General features: G+C 49.7%; 1 protein-coding gene across 1 annotated transcript in view; it reads right to left on the bottom strand.

Moving 5' to 3' along the window:
• LOC119391022 (uncharacterized) overlaps positions 1-13,458 on the bottom strand; it is a 253,828-nt gene extending 240,370 nt beyond the window's left edge. The window contains exons 1-2 of the mRNA XM_049414494.1: positions 13,413-13,458; positions 485-561 (exon numbers count right to left, since the gene is read on the bottom strand). The gene's annotated coding sequence lies outside the window, so the exon portion shown is untranslated. The remainder of the gene's footprint in view (positions 1-484; positions 562-13,412) is intronic.
• Positions 13,459-22,414: the final 8,956 nt, after the last annotated feature.

Here is a 22,414-nt window from a genome sequence, read left to right as displayed (position 1 = left end):
CCTTCGGATGACGCGTCCCATGCTCTACCAATTGAACTACAGCGGCGGTCGCTTTCCCATTCACTTTATCGGGTAGGTATGTCAGTGTAACCCTCGGAGTGTTAGCCAGAGCTGTTCGCAGCCAATACGGCGAACGATGTGCGGCAGAACTCTGACAGCTTCGGCCACGTGCGTCACTAAGAATGACAAGTGGAATATAAACCCTTAGTCACTACCAGGGTCGTAGCCAGAAATTTTTTCGGGGGAGGGGGGGGTGGTTCAACCATACTTTATGTACATATATTCGTGCATACGTTTGTATATGTGCGTGTATATATACGCAAGCAAAATTGAAAAATTTGGGGGGGGGGGGGTTTGAACGCCCCCACCCAACTCCCCCCTTGGCTACGCCCTTGGTCACTTCAGAAAGCTTGGAAAGTGGAGGTTGGGAAAACGTGTAAAGTGTGAAGACGTTTGCAGTAGAGTGTTGTAAATAAAAACTTACCTGGCCTGCTGGCACAGGGTGTTCAGGATGGTAGTCTGCCAGCAGGCCGGTCACCTCGTGCCACACGTACAGCAAGTCTGCGTTTTTTTTGCAGAAAAGAGCAGTTGTCAAGCTTGTGAACACCAAGGCACTGCTTGGTCAACACTGAAATATATACCCCCCAGAGTGCAGCCAAACGACAGAGCAAAACGTGTAGTGGTAGAATGCCTGCTTAGGGCTACAATGCTGTTGATATGTTTTTACCAGCAAAGAGCCTGTGTTTTGTGACTTGATTAAAAAGTGTAGTTCCAATATTCACCAGAAGATATTTTCGTTCACAAGCACATTGCGAATTTAAAAAAAATTGTAACAGTATTATGTGGATGGCTGAGACATACTAGCGCAAGGAATAAAACGACGGACACAAGAAAGAAGACGAAGACAAGCGCTTTCGTTGTGTTTGCCGTTTCATTCCTTGTGCTATTATATCTCAGCCACTTATGTCTAATATGTCTCAGCGAACTAGCCCAACATTTAATTCTTTTATAGTAATATGTACCTCTGGGCAAACAGTCTTAAACATTCTGGAGCTTTTCCTTACTAGCGGGTACTTGGCTACCAACAACTGACGACCGTCTAGACAAAGACAACTGGCACACCATTCCGCCTTTTTCACGATGCCACAGTGCACGCGCCCTTACCATAGCGGTAAAGTCGCGAAACGCCTCTTGATCTGGGAGGCTTTCGTTCTGGCGATACCACTTCTCCCGGCCCTTAACAAGAGCCTACCAAACGGCAGGGGGCAGCACAGGGAAACGTAAATGGTGGATCCCACGAAATCTGTTTTGCTAGTTTTCTTTAAAGTCATGCATACGTCCACCCAATAGATTTTCCGATTTATGGACATGTCTTTTCAGCACGGCTTATTATTTCTGACTTTTTTGCATGTTTGCATTTGCATTTCACTGTCAGGACTAATAGGATAGGAAATCTATCTGGGCCTTTTCAATCTGATGCTACACTACTGCGTCCAAGCCGCATAAGCAAGCATGTATATGTTCCTCATCAGGCTTTCAACATTTCAATTAAAAACTACGAATGATGGCCACTTATGTTTTCTATGGCTTCATAAGGTTGTGCCTAACAAAGCGGGCCCCTCGAACCATTACCCTTCTTTAGTTTACCTTATCTTAAGAAGTTAGACATGACCTCGTACTCGTACGATGCCGCTCTTGTAGTTGCTAAGCATAGTGAAGCGACGGTGACTGGGCATAATTGACGATGCCAGCTAATCTAGAAGGTGCGCCAGGATTGTTGCTATTGTAAAGCGAGCGGTTCCTGGAAATACATAACTAATCTTTATATAATAGCATACGGTTATTTACAATATATATGCCACTGCATCCTCAAAAGGTCTGCGTATCATACTTCGAGTTTGAATAACCCCTTTCATCAGCTCCAATAAAAAAATATTCACAACGCTTGATCAATTACCAAACCGGACCATTTTATGATGCAATAAAAGTTGATGTTATTTTATGACATACAGGATTTCGCCATATACATTTGAAAATTCATTCTTCGTGTGTCGCAAATTCTGGCACCAAGCAACACTGGCTGTCCCACCCACACAGTGTCTTAGAATTACCTGCAAGGAAAATTGGTGCGGGACGCTGTTGTCGAAAGACAATTCTTCGACACAATCAGCGAAGTGGCACCGTTCTCGGAGAGCATCAACACCTTAAAAGTGTTTAGTCTACCATAGTGGTTCAATCAAGCTGTTGAAGTTCGAGTTCCAGCCGTGCCGAGCGTCCGCGAAATTGGCGAAGCGGGTGAGGGCAAAGCGAAGAGAGTGGGAAAGCATAGCAGAGCAGAGCAAGGCATTGCTAAGAGAGAGAGAGGAGCAGCCGGGCAGGGCCGCCTTTCAGTCCTCTCGGGTTAGGTTGGGGTTGGGGGGGGGGGTTAAATATGGATTGAGCTGGCATGCCCGTCCCATGTGGTAGGTGTCAGCCATCTCACAATACTGGCAGAAATCATGTTTGAGCACTGCCGGGCACAGTAGCGTATTAGTGAATAGCCGGAGAATTCTCTCGTCCGCCTTCTTGAACTCTTGCAGGGCGCAGGAAAGCGGTGGTGGGAGTCCCAATAATGGGTTGTGTCAAGACGTTTATTAACGGGCACTCGGCGACGGCGCACGGCAGCGACATTCAAAGCGGGGCCGACTCTCTGCACGAGGGGCGTGCTCTCATAGAAGAGAACGACCCACTGGAAGGCGCTCGAGAGGACGACCCATTAATGAGTAGGAACGCTTCGCTACAATTACCCCGGCTACGAAAAGGCAGCCGCCTGGCGACCTAGCAACTTGTCACTATGAGCGGGTCATGGTAGGGCTTCAGGCGCGCCACGTTGACAGTTCGGACGGCGCATGTCCGAAGATGGGTCGATGGGTTCGATCAGGTAGTTCACCGGGGATGTGCGTTCGACGACACGGTAGGGGCCTTCGTATTTGGGCAGTAGTTTGGAAGAGAGGCCAGGTGCAGTGGTAGGAACCGAGAGCCATACGAGCGCTCCAGGAAGGAACGTGGACGCAGAACTGGTGGTGTCACCGCGAATGCTTTTCTGCCGCTCTTGGCTACGCGTAGTAAAGGTTTTGGAGAGCTCGCGACACTCCTCAGCAAGTCTGGCTGTGGCGGAAATAGGCGCACATTCAGATCGATCCGGCTTGTAGGGAAGGATTGTGTCAATGGTGTGCGACGGGTGCCTGCCATACAATAAGAAAAACGGTGAGAAACCAGTAGTGCTCTGAGGAGCGGTATTGTAGACGTACGTGACGAAGGGCAGAATCACATCCCAATTCGTGTGGTCGGCGGCGACGTACATCGAGAGCATGTCGCCTAGCGTGCAGTTGAAGCGTTCGGTGAGGCCATTCGTCTGCGGGTGGTAAGCAGTAGTTTTGCGGTGAACAACGGTGGACTCTTTGAGAATGGCTTCGACCACTTCCGACAAGAAGATACGGCCTCGATCACTGAGCAACTCCTGGGGTGGACAGTGACGCAGCATGAATCGGTGGAGCAGGAAGGAGGCCACATCGCTCGCTGTAGCCGAAGGGAGGGCAGCAGTTTCAGCGTATCGCGTGAGATGGTCCACAGCGACGATGGCCCAGCGGTTACCAGCGGACGTCAGGGGAGGTGGCCCATATAAATCGATGCCAACGCGCCCAAACGGTCGGTCAGGGCAAGGTAGAGGTTGCAGGCCTACTGGCGACAGGGGCGTTGAAGTTTTGCGGCGCTGATAATCGATGCAGGAGCGAACGAACTTCTCCACATAGCGGTACATTTCTCGCCAAAAGTAACGTTGGCGAATGCGGTGGTAGGTTTTCGATACCCCAGACTGTGCACACTGCGGATCAGAGTGGAACGACTCGAATATGTTATAACGCAGACTGCGGGGTATTACTAGTAGCCACTGGCGGCCGTCACCGTTGTAATTGCGTCGGTGGAGCAGGTCGTCGCGAACGGCGAAATGGTGGGCTTGACGACGCAACAAGCGAGTCGATGGTGTGGGCGATGGATAAGTCAGGAAGTCTATTAGTGAGGCAATCCATTGATCCTTGCGCTGCTCGGTAGCGATGGTGTGAATATCGATGGAAGAAACGACAAAGTGAGATGCTGAGTTGTGGGCATTGTCGTCAGGCAAGGGAGAGCGCGACAGGGCGTCGGCGTCAGCATGCTGACGTCCGTTGCGGTACAGCACGCGGATGTCGTAGTCTTGCAGGCGAAGTGCCCAACGGGCAAGACGGCCTGAGGGATCCTTCAATGACTACAACCAGCACAGTGCATGATGGTCGGTGACGACATCAAATGGGCGACAATACAAATAAGGTCGGAACTTTGTAAGGGCCCAAATGATTGCCAGGCATTCTTTCTCCGTGACGGTGTAGTTGGTCTCTGCTTTAGTAAGCGTGCGACTTGCATATGCGACGACATATTCCGGGAACCGAGGTTTGCGCTGCGCAAGGACAGCACCGAGGCCAACACCGCTGGCGTCCGTGTGTACCTCTGTAGGGGCCGTAGGGTCGTAGTGGCGTAAAATGGGAGGAGACGTCAACAAACGACGGAGCTTTGCGAAAGCGTCGTCGCACTCTGACGACCACGAATTGAGGGGCCCGTTACTTCCAAGGAGATTCGTCAGCGGTGATATAATAATTGCGAAGTTTCGGATGAAGCGCCGAAAGTAGGAACAGAGTCTTACGAAACTGCGCAGTTCTTTGACGGACGTAGGTTTGGGGAACTCTGTCACGGCCCGAAGCTTGGCTGGATCTGGAAGGATGCCGTCCTTGGAGACCACGTATCCTAGTATCGTCAGCTGCCGTGCTTAAAAATCGGCACTTCTTGAGATTCAGTTATAGCCCGGCGTCGCTCAAGCGCGTCAAAACCTGCCGCAGGCGTTGAAGGTGTGTTGAGAAGTCCGGGGCGAAAACGACGACGTCGTCGAGGTAGCATAGGCACGTGTGCCATTTCAAGTTCCGCAGAACGGTATCCATCATGCGCTCAAAGGTCGCGGGCGCATTGCACAGCCCAAACGGCATGACGTTGAATTCGTACAAGCCGTCGGGTGTGACAAACACTGTCTTCAGTCGAGCGTCATCAGCCATGGGGACTTGGCAGTACCCTGAGCGCAAATCGAGCGATGAAAAGAACTCTGCTCCTTGCAGGCTGTCAATGGCATCGTCTATTCGAGGTAGGGGATAATGTCCTTACGGGTGATCTTATTGAGTCGTCGGTAGTCCACATAGAACCGCACAGAGCCGTCCTTCTTCGCAACGAGAACGACAGGAGACGCCCACGGGCTGTTTGAGGGTCGAATAACATCGCGGCGAAGCATGTCTTCGACTTGCTCGGTAATTACACGACGCTCTGTTGGCGACACGCGATATGGACGTTGCCGCAGTGGTGGTTGGGCGCCAGTGTCGATGCGATGCGTGACAGCAGACGTGCGGCCGAGAGAAGTTTGCGCTACATCGAACGAAGAACGAAATTCTTCGAACAGGCATAGAAGCTGGGAACGCTCGACCGGCGTAAGGTGTTCAGCAATCGAGGCACCAAATAAATCAGCGGGTGACAAATCAGATGTGGAAACAGCACTGAGCGAATGGGAGCTGGCGCAGTGCGTGTCACCCGGTGCGTCATAACTTGTGCATCTTCGAGGGTTTCAGCCCTCGAAGATGCACAACAAAAATATCGGTGTCGCCCTGAATGATTTGCGCGGTCGCAAATGGCACCAACAAGCCTTTTCTAGTGAAGACGCGGTCAGATGGAGAGAGGAGTGCAACGGCGTCAGCGAGACCGGTACAGCAGACTGACACAGCCGTTGACGAGTTTGCAGGAAGTGTAGTGTCGTCTTTGACGAGTACCTTGGTCGCAGCCGGTGGACTGTCCGCCGGCGTCAAATCTGAGAATGGTGAGAGTTCTATTTCGGCTGGTGCGCAACGAATTACGGCGGCGTTACGGGCGAGGAAATCCCATCCCAGGATGACGTCGTGAGAGCATGAGGAAATTATGATGAATTCGACGGCGTACAGAGCGTTCTGAATCATGACACGGGCTGTGCACACCGCTGTCGGGTGAATACTGTGAGCGCTGGCTGTACGGAGGGAGAGCCCGGAAAGTGGCGTCGTCACTTTTCGTAGTAGTCGGCTAAATTTAGCGTCCATAACGGAAACGGCAGCTCCAGTGTCTACAAGGGCCGATGTGCGCACACCATCTACAAACACGTCTACTACGTTTGATGGGCTTTGCTGAGGGCTTTGGCTGTTCGATAGCGTTGCAGCCCTTGCCTCTTGGACTGCGACGACTAGTTTTCCTGGTCTCGTGCGACCGCACGAGGCCGCATCGGTGACAGTGAGCGGCGTCGTGGGGACGGCAAACGACGGGTATATGGACCTGGGCGTGACGTCGGTGACATAGGCGGCAGCGGGTCATAATACGGGCGGCTTGACTGGTTGGTGACGGTTCAACCGACTCGAGGCGGCTGCACGCGGTTGCAATAGCGGGCGACGTGACCGGCGCAACCGCACGCAAAGCAGATCGGCGGTTGTCGGAAGTGCGCCATCGGTTTGCTGGGCTAGGTCCCATCCACGTGGCAGGACGCGAGGGACGGGGCGGCTGCTGATATAACGACTGCATGGTGGGCTGGAGTCAGGGCGTATGGATGATGTCGGCGTATGCTGCCGGCACACTCGCTTCGAAGGCCTGAGGCCTGGTGACGGCTCCAGCGTCTGACGGCTCCAGCGTATGTTAGCGGGGGCACCACAGGGAGCGCTGGGGGCGTCCTGGCTGCAACTTGTGCGTAACTGAGCGGCGCAGACGCCGGAGGGGGCTGGTGGTATTCCGGGATAACCTCCCCGATTTGCTGTTCAATAGCCCGGCGTAGGGGAGGCAGCAGTGTGGTCGACGACTGTACAACATCCTGCTGGTGAGAGAAGGCCAGTAAGGAGAACTGGCGGGCAATTTCCTCCCGCACGAATGACTTGATTTCGGCGAGTAAGACGGAGTGGTCCGACACGGCCGACAAGCCAGCGAGATCGGCGTCGCGTGATGGGGGTCGACGCGTCATCAGCCGCTGCCGGCGCAGCTCCTCGTAGCTTTGGCACAGCGTGATGACCTCTGCCACAGTGCGAGGGTTTTTGGCGAGTAGCATGGTGAAGGAATTGTCGTCATGACATTCATGACGTTCTTGTCGGCTTTAGACATGGTCGTGTTGGCTTTCTTGCACAAGTCGAGCACGTCTTCAATTTATCTCGTGGAAGACTCGCGGGACTGTAGGGCTCGTTCACGTAAACGCTGTTCGCCTTGCAGCTTGCGAACGGCAGGGCGGCCGAACACGTCGATGATGGCGGTCTTGAAAGCGGACCACGTAGCGAAATCGATGCGTGGTTGTTGTACCATAGACTTGCCACACCCGCGAGGTAGAAAACGAGGTTGCTCAGTTTGCCTGGCTCGTCCCATTTATTGGGGACGCTACACGCTCGTAGATCGCGAGCCAGTCCTCGACGTCGGTGCCATCCGCGCCGGTGAAGATAGGAGGGTCGCGGATGCGGGGGACACCCGGACATGGCGTCGGTGCAAGAGGAGGCGTTTGCTGGGCGGCGTCTTGAGTCATGGTAGCAGGCACGGTAAGGGATCGATGCTCCAAGGGCATCGAATGCGGACCGTAGTTGTTTAAAGGGCACAGCACTCTCCACCAAATTGTCAAGACGTTTATTAACGGGCACTCAGCGACGGCGTACGGCAGCGACAGTCAAAGCGGGGCCGACTCTCTGCACGAGGGGCGTGCTCTCAGAGAAGAGAACGACCCACTGGAAGGCGCTCGAGAGGACGACCCATTACTGAGTAGGAACGCTTCGCCACAGATGTTACATATTTAAAAGTAAGGAGAGGAGGGTTTTCTTTGAATCAGATGGGTCATCGGTGGGCGAGGCAGGGGCCCGTGGAATGAGTGCGCGGGCGGCAGCGTGCGCTGCCTCTGTCTGCCAGGCAGTGATGGCCGGTAGTCCAGATTAGTGAACGGGGAGAAGGGTATCCTACCCTGGGACAGGGTCGAAGAATATTTCTCGAGTGAGGGAGCAGTTCGTTGAAATTAAAACGAGTGCATCTCGAATGCTCAATCTTAGTTCTCGTGTGCGACAAGGAAATGTGTTGGGGCCACTGTTATTCGTTATATATGTAAATGATTTAGTACAAGCAATCCCTGATTCAGTGTCTTTTAAACTTCTTGCGGATGATTGTGTTGTGTTTAAAAACATAACCTGCTCTGAAGACCATATCTATTACAGCAAACTCTACTCAACATTCAATGCTGGTGCGTAGGATGGGACATGGAATTAAACGCTGATCAAAAGAGTGCTCATAAATATAACACGGAAAACTAATCCTAGTGAGTTTACCTACAATATCAATGGCTCCCCATACAATCAGTAACAGAGTATAAGTATTTAGGGACATAGGCGTGCGCAGAGGGGGGCGCTAATAACCCAAGAGGAGGGGGCGCAAAATCTGCCCTATACATTGATTTAGTAGGGTGGGGGGGCGCTCTGATGAACCTCTGCCCCCCCCCCCCCCGCCTGGTGGGGAACCCTGCGCACGCCTATGTTTAGGGATCACTCTTTCTGGTGATATGACGTGGCGGGCACATATTTCGCCCATTTGCACTTAAGCTTTTCGGAAACTGCGCTTTTTTTAAAAAGGGGAAGCTTGCAAAGGCAACTGCGCATGTTAAACGTCCAGTGTGTAATGCTATTATTAGACCGAAATTGGAGTATACATCCGTTTTCTGAGATCCGTACAATATATATAAAACAAAAGATTAGATTCACCAACTAAACTCATGAAAGCTCCTAAGACCCCCCCCCCCCATTGTTCGTTTGCGAAGCAGACAATTTTTATGAAGCCCTTGAACACCATTTGTCGTGTTGAATGTTACATCATTGAAACTTATATTACTTGTCGCGCGAGTGTTGTAAACTATGTCTGCTGTTTTTAGTTCTTTGTTAAATATCGTACTAGCGAAACTGACGTATTGGATGTAGTGCCGGTCTTGTTATAAATTATTTCTGTGCTGTTCTCCTTTGTAATTCCACTCCTGGCCAATGCGACAGCTGTTTAATGCGACCATTTCTAAGTATGCGATTCGAAATCCTGGTCTAGCTCCGCACTATTGTGCGTCGGAAGCGTGTGCGGAACCTATATTCACTTAGGCGTGCACTATATATATATGAATGCCTGCACACGCTCTAAAGGAATGCTGTCACCTCATTTATCGCACTAGACGAAGGTAGCAAGAGGAACACACCTTTTCTCTCTCAAAATGGATAGCTGAAAAGCGTTTGGTTGCTATGAGCAGCGCTCCACATCTCGTCACTCTGTACAATCTAATGCAGAATGCGCGCAGGCGCTGACTGAAGCTGCTCGAACGCACACAGTCAAGCCAGCGCGTGTCTATTTGAAGATGATGATAACGAGTTATTCAATACTGGCACGAACAGCGGTCGAGGATGTGAAAAGCACAATAATGATATTACAAGCTAATAATTATTGTGAGAACGATGTATCGAATGCAGGGGTCTGCACTGAATACATCGGTGGATTGTACGGGTATCTGATTAGTGGACTGTGCACAATGAACAAGCGATGTCAAGAGAAGACGGATGAGACGTGCACTTGTGCTTTAGGCGGCGACGAATAATAACCAAGCACGAACACAGGGAGCGCAAGAAACAAATGAAAGGGGAAAAATTCCGAAATATCCCACTCATTGTGGGTTCTGTTTCTTGCAAAGCAACCAGCGAGGAGGTGCCTATGCAGCATTTTTGGCTTTCAATTGAGACATTTCCTGTACAGGGTGGCCAGTTTTCCTAAAACAATTTGTCCACCGTTTTCAAGAGATCAGCTGTTACATCATTCTCACCAGCATTTTTCACTATTTGCATTCCCTACAATGCGTTCCTTACTTCCTCTGTCATTACTGGCTGGATGTATAATACTTCAGTAGTAGTGCCATTATCGCCCTGATTGTCCAGGCCACGGTGTTAGAAGTACAGGTGGAACGACGCAGCACCGGCGCCATGCGCTCGCTGCGTCGAACTTCGGTTCCTCCGCGCCGTCACGCCGCGAGATGGCAAGAGAAGTCAAGAGGCTCACAGCGGCGCGCGCCGGCCTCTCTTCGGACAAAGCCACGGTGACGAAGCAGTTGTCGCCACATTGCTTCCTCGTTTAATTCTTTTTGTGCGATGGCAGGTCACGCTATTCGAGTGAGAAAGCCGTGAAATGGGCAAAAAGTGTTTTGTGCCGCGGTGCAACTCTGTGTACAAGACCTGCACTGAAAAGTCGATTTTTCCTCACCCCGAGATGCGGAACGCCTGAATGTTTGGCGCCATGCGATTCCGCGCAAGGACCGCGTGCTGCAGTCGACTGAATACATGTGCGAGAAGCACTTCGAGCCGAGGTACATAACGAAGACGTGGGAAGCAGTGTACAAAGGGCACGTTCTTGTGAGCACATCACGAAAGGCGGCTCTGGTTTATGACGCCGTGCCGACGAAGTATTGAGTTCATCGTCTTGAGTTCATCCACGCCGTGAGTTGGCCCGTTTTTTTTAACACCTTACGTTCGTGTGCAGTCTTTCTCTCTCCGTGCGAAAGCTACGCTTGTTAACAATGAGAATATCTGGGGTTTTACGTGCTGAGACCACTTTATGATTATGAGGCACGCCGTAGCAGAGCTCCACAAACTTCGGCAATGTGGTGTTATTTAACATGCACTTACATCGTAGAGTACACGGGTCTCTAACATGCCGCCTCCATCAAAATGCGACCGCCGCGGCTGGGATCGAACTAGGGAACTTCGGTCAGCAGCCGAATACCGTAACCGGTGTACCATTGCGGTTGACTGGCTACGCCCGTAAAGACTCCGCACAGCGCGATCGACGTGTTCCTTGAAAGACGAAGTAGTAACGCTGTCTTCGGGTGACTATGCGAGACATAAACAGTGAAATATATTCCTCAGTTGGCAACAGGGAATAATCGGAAACATATCCACCATTCATAATGTCTCCCCTTCTCGCAGTGCCAAACCAGGATGCTTTTTGATATCCTTCGTCGGCGCCTCAAACTTAGCTGCTGGCATTTGCTAAAATTCAGTATTTTATGCACGGCCAGCTAAAAAGTCGTATTCGTGACACATTTTTTTATCCGCGATCAACGACCGCAAATTACTTCGAATGTTCGCGACAGCAAAGACGGTGTGCATTTTCTGTTGTAATACTACGGCTAATGCGGTATTTTTTCTAACGATCTAGACTATATACTTCTACAAATAGAACTAATTTTTGTCATATTTCAGCGTGACATCACTGTCACATCTTTAATTGTCCGAATGAGGAAAGCATATGTTGAATTTGCCACCGCCAACCTTCGCGGTGGCAAATTCAACATATTCAACAGGTAGCGGCTGTTTGGGGCGGTCGCGGCTCCGAAGTGACTACGCCTGATACCGCTCTTGAGCCACCAGTAGTGTAGCGCCATCTAGGGCCCTGTGAACAAGACGCCACAAACCGCGGACAGAAGTTCGCCGCTTCCAAAGGCATCGTCGGTCCACCTATAATACTTCTAACACCGTGGCAAAGCGTTTGTGCGAGGTGTTCGAAGCTCAATAAAACTGCAATTTTTCTGCCATTTACGCCTCAAGAAATTCCGACAAAATGTTCTGTTTGTACTTTTTCCCTCATAATAATGCGCTATGTATGAATATCTGAGTAATGAATACTTATTCTACAGAGGGTATACTTTGTGCTAAAAATATTTTAAGACCACTGATGTTTCGAAATCTTACGAGAAAGAGAAAATCGTCATTTTGATCCACATTGAAATGCAATTTACACCGCCTGGTGCTCCAAATAAAGTCAGCTTTATACCTCAATCGAAAGCAAATGAATAGTTCTTACATGGCAAGTTTTATTACGATTTGTTTTAGGGAAGAAAATATTTTGAAATTCCACATTCACGGCTATCTTCCCATTTGATCATACGGCAGCTTCCGCGTTGGAGTTCATCATTGCCGTCAATGGTGAACCAGACACCGGAAGCCAGACACAGGAACAATATAATTAGCCTGAAGGAGTGGAGAAGCATTAGAATAAAAAGAACTTTTGGTAATAACGCGAATGGCCTGATTCTGAATGTGCTGTGTGGACAAAAGGTGTGCGTTATACGTATTTCCTCATGAAGTAATGCTATAGGTGACGCGACGATATATGAAGGCAAAGTACAAAGACAATAAGGCATCGAGTGAAAAAAATGCACGAGATTTAATGAGGGCTCTTACACCGAAGGCAGTTTTCTGTTTAACGTAAGCAATACGAATTGTAAACTTCAAATAAGGGTCTAATTTTATGACAAGAAAACTTACACAGTCACCTGCAGGAATGAAATGATGGCCAATGGGCACTTGCGGTATACAAGGGAGCCCTTTTGGGGAGTTTTAAAAACCATGAACCGAATTCCAAGTGGGTTTAAAATTAAGTTGTTTAAAAGTTACTTTCACGATCAACAACAGATGGTAATTAATAATATTACTTGACCTCTCTAGTCCATACAAACAGGTGTGCCGCAAGGTCTTATTAGGTTCTTTACCTACTATACAGAAGTGAGTGCCCACTAGGGCTAACAACTGAAGAGATGCTTATGTATGCTGACAACACCGCCCTAAGTATAACTGGTAAAAATCTTTCAGAAATAGAAGACCAAATAAATACTGAACTAGCCAAACTTGCTGATTGGTTTGCTGCTAACAGGCTTCCGATTAATGCCCCCCCCCAAAAAAAAATACATGTTCTTCCACTTCTGTACAAATCAGACTCCCCATTTTTTCACTGAGAATTCCTTCGAGAGAAAAAGAAAAAGTCACAAGATTGAATTTCACTTCTTTATTAACGGGAATAATTATTGTAGCTGAGAAGTGCCCAGTTTTTTTTTGTTTTTTTTGCGCCAGCTGTGCACGAAGTTCACGAATCGCGAAATTGGCGGGAAGTTTTTTTGCAGACAAAAGTTGTATATTTCTTTTTCAGACAAACTTTTTGCGAAACTTAAGACATCGTTCTTTGTCTAAAACCTACGCGTTGAGTAAACTTCATCGAAATGAGGAATGGTGACCGGGACATCGTGTTGTTTCTTATTTGGACACTCACCGGAAGCTGCACCGTACATCTTCGGTGGGAATAGTACCTACTACTAAAAACAGCCTCCGATTCCATTATTGCGAATTAGCAACTCTTATTGTTAACCACTACTGTTGCGTAATTTCTTTTCTGTTTCATTTGTCGCTTACCTCCCCTCACACAATACTACTTCGGGAACCCGTGAGGTAACACATAAAGAAACTAAGTGTGCTACTTACTGCAGCCAGAGTTGACGGTGTGAGGCCGGTGCTGGAGCTGCGGATGCGGTCTTGCTCCTCTGGCGCGATGTCGAGTACGTCTGTAAAAGAACAATGCCAGCTGGTCCAGCAGGGCAGCTAGCTCTTGACGACGAGCCTCTTCGAGTAGCTTGAGCTGACCATGCAATCATAGGCACAACAGTTCACACACAAGGCCACCAGGAAAATGGTGGTAGCAGTTTACAAGAGCAAGGTTGGCCCCATCCAGAACACCACGAGCACAGTTATCAAGGCTACCTCGCCCTCACTGAAATCTACAGACCTTTGAAGAGACAAGTTTAAGTTTAGAGATGCCTTTGGGCAAAACGAGATACCCCTTTCACATTGAGAAAAGGCCTAATAAGCACTCCAAGCTCTGAAACCAGTCACCGCAACCTTTGGACTGCTGTCTGCTAAGCTTTTATTAATATCTGATAACTAAGCCACATCTAAAAGATCCCAAGAGCCTTTAGCAAGATTTTACAACTTGTGCTGCACCATGATGACATTAGCATGAGAATGTACTTCGAAATCAGTGACAGGGGCGAAACAGTGCTGAAGATTGAAAATACATTGCCAGCTTGCTTAAGCTTCCCACAGTGCTAAAATGGGAAGAAAAGGACAACGGGGCAAAAGCACTCTTTGATCCTCTTCTTTAGTCCTAATAGTTTTTTTTTCCTATTCCTCGCCACACTAAAACAAGTGAAAAAAAGACATGGCACTGACATGGGGAGAGTTGCATAAGTGATGCCGATAGAAGAAGAGTGGAAAGGTGCCTCAACAATTTCTCAGTTGTCCCATACTAAACGAAGTGGACACTGCCCTCTACTGTCTACATCGTCCACTGCACGACGACGAGGACCTCTCCCAATGATTTCGGACGCAGCCTCTCCTGTGCAAGCCGATTCCATTTTATGCCTGCAAATTTCTTAATTTTGTCGCTCTACGTAACCCTTTTCCGCCCCCTGAACCTGTTCAGGTTCATTTTTCCTCTTAACGATAACTAGGATATCTGCCGCACTCTGATCTCTAATCCATTGTCTTTCTGTCTCTCAGTGTTCTGTCTGTCAGGTTTTTGTACCACTGCAGGCGGCGTGGTTCTCAACTTGTTCTCCCAGTTCAGACCACGCATGGTAGCCTTCTAAGAAAAATACCAAGAGGTCCTGGTCAAGAACTTCACTGTACTATTGATACTAGTAGGCTTTTCTTGTGTTTAAAACAATTCATCCGGTTTGAGAAATTTGAAGGTTGTGGGGGTGGCATGGCGGCCACACAGCAAGTTGGGGGCACAGTTAACCCTGCCTGAGAACAAGAGTGTGACAGACAAGGACGAAGTGAGTAACACGTGAGCTAGTTTGTTGATCATCAGAAGGCAAGAACAGCACTCACTTCACAAGGACAAAAAAAGGAACGTGAAGCACGGGTGCCTGGCATTTCTTTTCTCTGTCCTCGTCATAACATGTCATATCAAGTCATAACATGAAAATCATGACACGCATGTCATGTACAGCATGATTTACATGCTACGCTCATGGTGCGCTGGCGGCCGTTTCGCTAGCTTGATATGCACCAAAATTGGTATCTTGCGACGTGACTGTGTGACGAACATAAATAACACGAGTTAACATGAAAATCATGACACGCATGTCATGTACAGCATGACTTCCGTGCCACGCTCATGGAGCGCTGGCGGCAGTTTCGCTAGCTTGATATACACCAAAATTGGTATCTTGTGACGTGACTGTGTGACGAACATAAAAACACGAGTTAACATGAAAATCATGACACGCATGTCATGTACAGCATGACTTACGTACCACGCTCATGGGGCGCTGGCGGCGGTTTCGCTAGATTTATATACACCAAAATTGGTACTGCGCGACGTGACTGTGACGAACATAAAAACACGAGTTAACATGAAAATCATGACACGCATGTCATGTACAGCATGACTTACGTGACACGCTCATGGGGCGCTGGCGGCGGTTTCGCTAGCTTGACCTACCCCGAAATTGTTATTGCGTGACGTGACTGTGTAACAAACCAAATAACACGAGTTAACATGAAAATCATGACACGCATGTCATGTTCAGCATGACTTACGTGACACGCTCATGGGGCGCTGGCGGCGGTTTCGCTAGATTTATATACACCAAAATTGGTATTTTGTGACGTGACTGTGTGACGAACATAAAAACACGAGTTAACATGACAATCATGACTCGCATTTCATGCACAGCATGACTTACGTGCCACGCTCATGGGGCGCTGGCGGCGGCTTCGCTAGCTTGATCTACCCCGAAATTGGTATTGCGCGACGAGACTGTGTAGCGAACATAAATAACACGAGTTAACATGAAAATCACGACACGCATGTCATGTACAGCATGACTTGCGTGCCACGCTCATGGGGCGCTGGCGGCCGTTTCGCTAGCTTGATATACACCAAAATTGGTATCTTGTGACGTGACCGTGTGAGGAACATAAATAACACGAGTTAACATGAAAGTCATGACACGTATGTCATGTACAGCATGACTTGCGTGCCACGCTCATGGGGCGCTGGCGGCCGTTTCTCTAGCTTGATCGACCCCGAAGTTAGCATTGCGCGACGTTACTATGTGAGGAACATAAATAATAGGAGTTAACATGAAAACCATGACACGCATTTTCCTCAATGACATACAAGACGATGTATGCAGCTCTTTGCTGGCTGCTTCGCATTACATCGATTCCCACAATGCGTGGGATCTGCCGGCTTTTTTCTAAACTGGTCGCAATCGCCTGAAATAGGAAATAAAACGCGAATACTATCAAACTCGAATGCAGGTATAAAACCGGCAGCACGGCCTGCCGGGCCGTGCCTGCGGAATACGTACATTGGGCATGGAAAGAAACATGAACATGCGGCATCTACATTCTTTGCTGTTTCGCATTTATTTTTAACCGGTTGTAGCCTGGATGATTGATAAAAAGTCATTCATTATACAATCAAAGACTATCTGGCATCTTGTTATTGCCACCACGATCAGAGCGTGAAGAAAACAGCGCGCGGTAATGTTCGCGTTTCTTTTCGTCCCTCCTGTACCTGTGAAAGCCTGCGAGAAGCACGAATGCAATTAAACTCTGATGCAAACACAAATTCGTGAGGTTCGTAATACGGGTGGCCGTTCAGCGCCAACTTCCCGTGGATGGATGGATGGATGCTATGAGCGTCCCCTTTATAACGGGGCGATGACATGTCTGCCACCATGCTCGAAGAAAAAAGAAAAAACTTCCCTGTCTCATGCTGGCCTAATACCTTATCTATATTGATTAAAACTATGTTATTATACCAAAAAAATTATAAATTCACGGTCTATCTCTCGGCCTCTTAAGGCAGAATGACCTTATTTTTCCCCATTATTTTTGTACTTTATCTCTACTTTTCAGCCACCAATACTCTAACCGTCTCTTACTTATTTCTATCGCGGACGTATTCAGCTTTCCATTGTTGTCCCTAAAACCCAAGGCTTCATGTAGACTCGTGCGCACACGTATACCTGGGTGAATATCGCCACATTCAATCAGTACATGTTCCATCGTTTCCTTAGTTCCCCCGCAGCATGTACATTGTTCTTCGTTACTGAATCTCGCTTTATAACTACGCGTTCTAAGGCAGCCCGACCTTGCTTCAAACAGTAAAGCGCTTCCCCTTGAATTATCATAAAACCCTTCCCTCCTTATTTCGTTTTTTCCCTTTCGGTAGTTACTCAGAGCCGGCTTCTTTTCCATCGCTGTCATCCAATAAGTCCTCTCCGTCTCTCTGACCTTCCGCTTAATGCTCCTTGTTGCCATATCGCCCGCACTGCTAGCCGTGTATTTACTAGTGAGCCTGCTAGTTCTTTTTCTCCATTGTGTGTCAACGCTTTTTCTATACAAATATCTGAAAACCTTCTCTGCCCATGTACTCTTCTTCATTTTCCTCAGCCTCTCTTCGAATCGGGCGTGACAAAGGCTGTCTTCGGTCGAGCGTCGTCCGCTATGGGTACTTGCCAGTACCCCGAGCGCAAATCAAGAGATGAAAAGAATTCGGCTTCTTGCAGGCTGTCAATCGCGTCGTCGATTCGAGGCAGCGGATAAACATCCTTGCGAGTGATCTTGTTGAGCCGTCGGTAGTCCACACAGAACCGCACGGAACCGTCCTTCGCAACGAGAACAACGGGAGACGCCCATGGGCAGTCCGAGGGCCGAATATCGTCGCGTCGAAGCATATCGTCGACTTGCTCATTAATGACCCGCCGTTCTGCGGGAGACACGCGATATGGACGTTGCCGCAGTGGTGGTTGGGCGCCGGTGTCGATGCGATGCGTAACAGCGGAAGTGCGGCCGAGAAAAATTGCCCGACATCGAAAGAAGAACGAAATTCTTCCAGCAGCCACAGAAGTTGGGAACACTGGACCGATGTGAGGTTGTCAACAATGGAGGACCTAAACACATCAGCAGGTGACGAATCGGACGCGGAAACAGCACTGAGCGCCCCCGAACTGGGACAGTGAGTGTCATCGGGTGCGTCCATAACTTGTACGTCTTCGAGGGGTTCCACTCTGCCAAGACATTCCCCTCGCACCCACGTAACAATGTATGGAGATGGGTTGTTAACAAAAATAGCGGTGCTGCCCTGAGTGACATGGAGGGTCGCGAAAGGTACCAGCAAGCCTCTCCTTGTGCAAACGTGGTCAGATGGCGAAATGAGTGCAATGGTGTCGGAGAGACCGGCGCAGTCGACTGACACAGCCGTCGACGAGTTTGGAGGCACTTTGGTATCGTCTTTGACGAGGATCTTGCTCGATACCGATGAAGTGTCTGCCGGCGTCGGATCTGAGAACGGGGAGAGTTCGATTTCGGCTTGTGCGCAATGAATTACGGCGTCGTGGCGGGAGAGAAAATCCCATCCCAGGATGACGTCATGAGAGCATGCAGCAATTATAAGTAACTCGACGTCGTACAGAACGTCCTGAATGACGACGCGAGCTGTACATATTGCTGTAGGATGAATACTCTGGGATCTGGCTGCACGGAGAGACGTCCCAGAAAGTGGCGTCCTCACTTTTCGTAGTATTCGGCTCAATTCTTGGTCCATAACGGATCCGGCGGCTCCAGTGTCGACAAGGGCAGAGGCGGGAACACCGACGACAAACACGTCTATCACGTTCGATGGGCTTCGCTGAAAGCTTTCGCAGTTCGATAGCGTCGCAGCCCTTGCCTCCTGGACTGCGACGACTAGTTTTCCTGGTCGCGTGCGACCGGACGCGGGCGCATCTGCGACAGTAAGCGACGTCGTGGAGACGGAGAGCGCCGAGTAGATGGAGCTTGGCGTGACGTCGGTGACAGAGGCGTAGGTGGGGCTTAAAATGTGCGGTTTGACTGGCTGGTGGCGTGGGACACCACTTGAGGCGGCTGGACGCGATTGCAATAACGCGCCACGTGGCCGGCGTAACCGCAAGCATATTGGGCGGTTGTCAGGTGTGCGCCATGGGTTTGCTGGAGCAGGGCCCGCCCATGGAGCAGGACGTGATTGACGAGGTGGCGACTGATATGACTGCATCGTGGGCTGCAGTCGTGGCCTCTGCATGACGTCGGCGTAGGTAGCCGGCACAGCCGCTTCGAAGGACTGATGTCTAGCGGCGGCTTCGGTGTAACTGTGGGGGGCTGCCGTAGGTATTACTGGGGACGTCCTGGCGACAACTTGGGCGTAACTTGAGTGGTGCAGGAGCCGGATGGTGCTGGTGGTACTCAGGCGTGACTTTCGCGATTTCCTCCTCAATCGCTCGACGGAGGGGAGGGAGAAGAGTGGTTGACGGCTGTTGAACGTACTAAGTTGAGCAAAGTCCAGCAGAGAGAACTGACGCGCGATTTCCTCGCGCACGAATGACTTCACCTCTGCGATCAAGGCGGAGTGGTCGGATATGGTCGACAAGCCAACGAGCTCGGCGTCACGGGATGGAGAGCGACGGGTCATCGACCACTGCCGGCGCAGCTCCTCGTAGCTCTGGCAGAGCGTGATGACCTCGGCCACTGTGCTGGGGTTTTTGGCGAGCAGCATCGTGAAGGCATCGTGGTCGATGCCTTTCATAATGTGCCTCATCTTGTCAGATTCCGACATTGTGGCGTCGGCTTTCTTACACAAATCGAGGATGTCTTCAACGTAGCTGGTAAAGGTTTCGCCGGCCTGCTGAGCTCGTTCTCGCAAACGCTGTTCGGCCTGCAGCTTACGAACGGCAGGGCGGCCAAACACGTTGATAATGGCGGTTTTGAAGTCGGACCACGTCATAAAATCGGATGCGTGGTTGTTGTACCACAGGCCGGCCACACCCGCGAGGTAGAAAACCAAGTTGGTCAATTTTCCTGCTTCGTCCCATTTATTGGGGACACTCACGCGTTCATAGATCGCGAGCCAGTCCTTCACGTCGGTCCCATCTGCGCCAGTGAAGACGGGCGTCGCGGATACGAGGGACACCGGGACATGAGGTCGGTGTAGGCGAAGGCGTCTGCTGGGCGCCGTCTTGAGGCATGGTAGCTGGTAGGGTACGGGATCGAAGCTCCAGAGGCATCGAATGGGAGCACAGCACTCCACCAATTTGTTAAGCTGTTTATTGGACGGCACTCGGCGACAATTCGCTATGGTGACAGTCAAGGCCAAAGGACGGGCTCCTAGAGCGAGCGGCGTTTATAAGAGGACGGCCCACTAGGAGCCGCTGGAGAACGAAACCGTTAAACAGTACCAATTGCTTCGCCACAACGTATCTATTTTCTAGCGCTAACATTGTCTCGTAATAACCCCATGGTTCTAAGTTTCACGTAAACGCTGCGACAGGAATGTATGTAGTTGAAACCCGCAATAACGAAATCGGCGGGGAAAGCAAAAAATTTCGCTCTTGCGGGCATTTCGTTGGCGCGAGAATGCGACAGAAAAGACATGGAATTTACAAAAACAGCCAGGCCTGCGCTGAAACCGCAGCACAGTCACAGCGAAAGCTGGAAGAGCGGCGTTGTAAGCTCACTTGGGGCTACAATACAAGTACACTAGAAAGGTACCCACTACGCCATAAATCACAATTTTTGTGAAGCTGGGAAGCACCTACTAAGCCATTATTCGTCATTCTGCGGAGAAGCGAAGCACATAATGCCTCTGTAAGGCATTATGTGCAGGCCCGTGTACCTAGATTTAGGTGCACGTTAAAGAACCCCAGGCGGTCGAAATTTCCGGAGCCCTCACTACAGCATCTCTCATAATCATATCGTGGTTTTGGGACGTTAAACCCCAGATATTATTATTAAGGGATTATGTGCACTTTGTTGACGCGACGACTGATGACAATGAAGAATTATGGCTCATCCCTTTGTAATGGCTTGGAAGCTTTAAACGGCCCACCAGTAATGTAATTTATATTGGGTGACGCCCGCTCGCTATTTCCCTCTCCCGTCATGCTGTATAACATACGTTGACGTGGGAGAGAGACGGGGGGGGGGCGAAGAACTTTACTGAGACCCCGAGCAAATGGATCATGCGCTTATGGGCTTCCTTGGCAACCAATACAAGTGCACTTGCGAGGAACCCACTATGCTCTGAACAATTGTAATTGTTGAGAAGTAGTGCAGCAGGCACTGTGCCATTTTTCGTCATCTTACGGAGAGCCGTGGTACCTGCTAAACGCATGTAAGGCATTATGCGCACTTTGTTGATGCTGTGCCTGATGACCACGAAGAATTATTGCTGATCCCTTTGTAATGGGTTGGAAGCATTTCACAACCTACTCGTCGCGCAATTCGCATTGTGTGACGCCTGGTTACAGAATTCGCGTTGTGCGACGCTTGGTGCTTGTTTTACTCTTCTACTACGCTATATTGCATATGCTAATGTGGTTCCTTCCCGACATGAAGCCTGTATAGGACCTTTTTGCAAAGCAGTTTCAAGCACCGGCATGGCTCAGAGGTTGAATACTGGGCTCCCACGCAGAGGGCCCAGGTTCGAACCTCGTTCCATCCTGGAAATTTTTTTCTTATTTAGTTTTTTTTCTTATTTCGAGCGATACTGGTTACGGACACCGGCGGCGGCGGCGGCGGCGGACAACTACGGCGCCAAAAACGGCCGGTGAAATGATCTCATAACAGCTTTCGCTGTAAAAACACATTTCTAAAAGTCAGTATGTTTGCTTTGGCAGGCCTTAACATACAGCATTTTCATGCCTCTCGATCGGGAATCTCGTTTGCTACGGCACAAAGTTCGCCCCATGCACTGGTCAGTGACGGCGGCACTGCGCTGTCACCAGTACCGTCATCAAGTGCGCCTACAGGCAAACCTTCTGGCTCCGCTGGATCAGCGCGGATCAGCGCAGAATCGTGGACAGCGAGCTGCACGCAACACCGAATTCATCGGCGATGTCACTTTTTTTCCTGCCCTTTTCCACCTCACTGATGATTGCAGCCTTATCTTCCAGCGGGATGAACTTTCGCTTTTTCGTTGGAGGCGGCATATTCGCAGGCAGCGAAATCGGACGAAGCATTCGCAACACAGTTCACGTTGCACCAAGCACCAGGCAAACGCTCCACACACGCGACCATGTGCGCGCAAAGCCGAGAAGGCCAAGCACAGAGCCAAGCCAACGAACGAAACTCCATGGGGAATGTAGATTTGGCTACGTAGTCCGCGTTAACGAGCAGGTGTTTCGGCAAGCCATCATCATCATCTTTGTCGCCAGTTTGTGTTTTTTTTGTAAACAATAATGACGGCTGCTTCTCAAGTGCGCTGTAGCCATAGCTTTGCACAATTTAAGTGTAGCATGAATGCATTTCAGCAGTTTTCGAATGTAGTTAAAGGGGCCCTCCAACACTATTCAACCCCCCATTTTTTACTTGCGGGTTGCGTAGACTGATGGCTGGGGATAATTTTAGCATAAGTTTAAGCACCGATATCAAATTATTTAGTATTTTAATCACGCGTT

This window comes from Rhipicephalus sanguineus, chromosome 1 (assembly GCF_013339695.2).
Source record: "Rhipicephalus sanguineus isolate Rsan-2018 chromosome 1, BIME_Rsan_1.4, whole genome shotgun sequence".
NCBI classification, from domain to species: domain Eukaryota; kingdom Metazoa; phylum Arthropoda; class Arachnida; order Ixodida; family Ixodidae; genus Rhipicephalus; species Rhipicephalus sanguineus.
The sequence above is the reverse complement of the archived record's forward strand: the minus strand, read 5'-3'. Positions and strand labels throughout refer to the sequence as shown.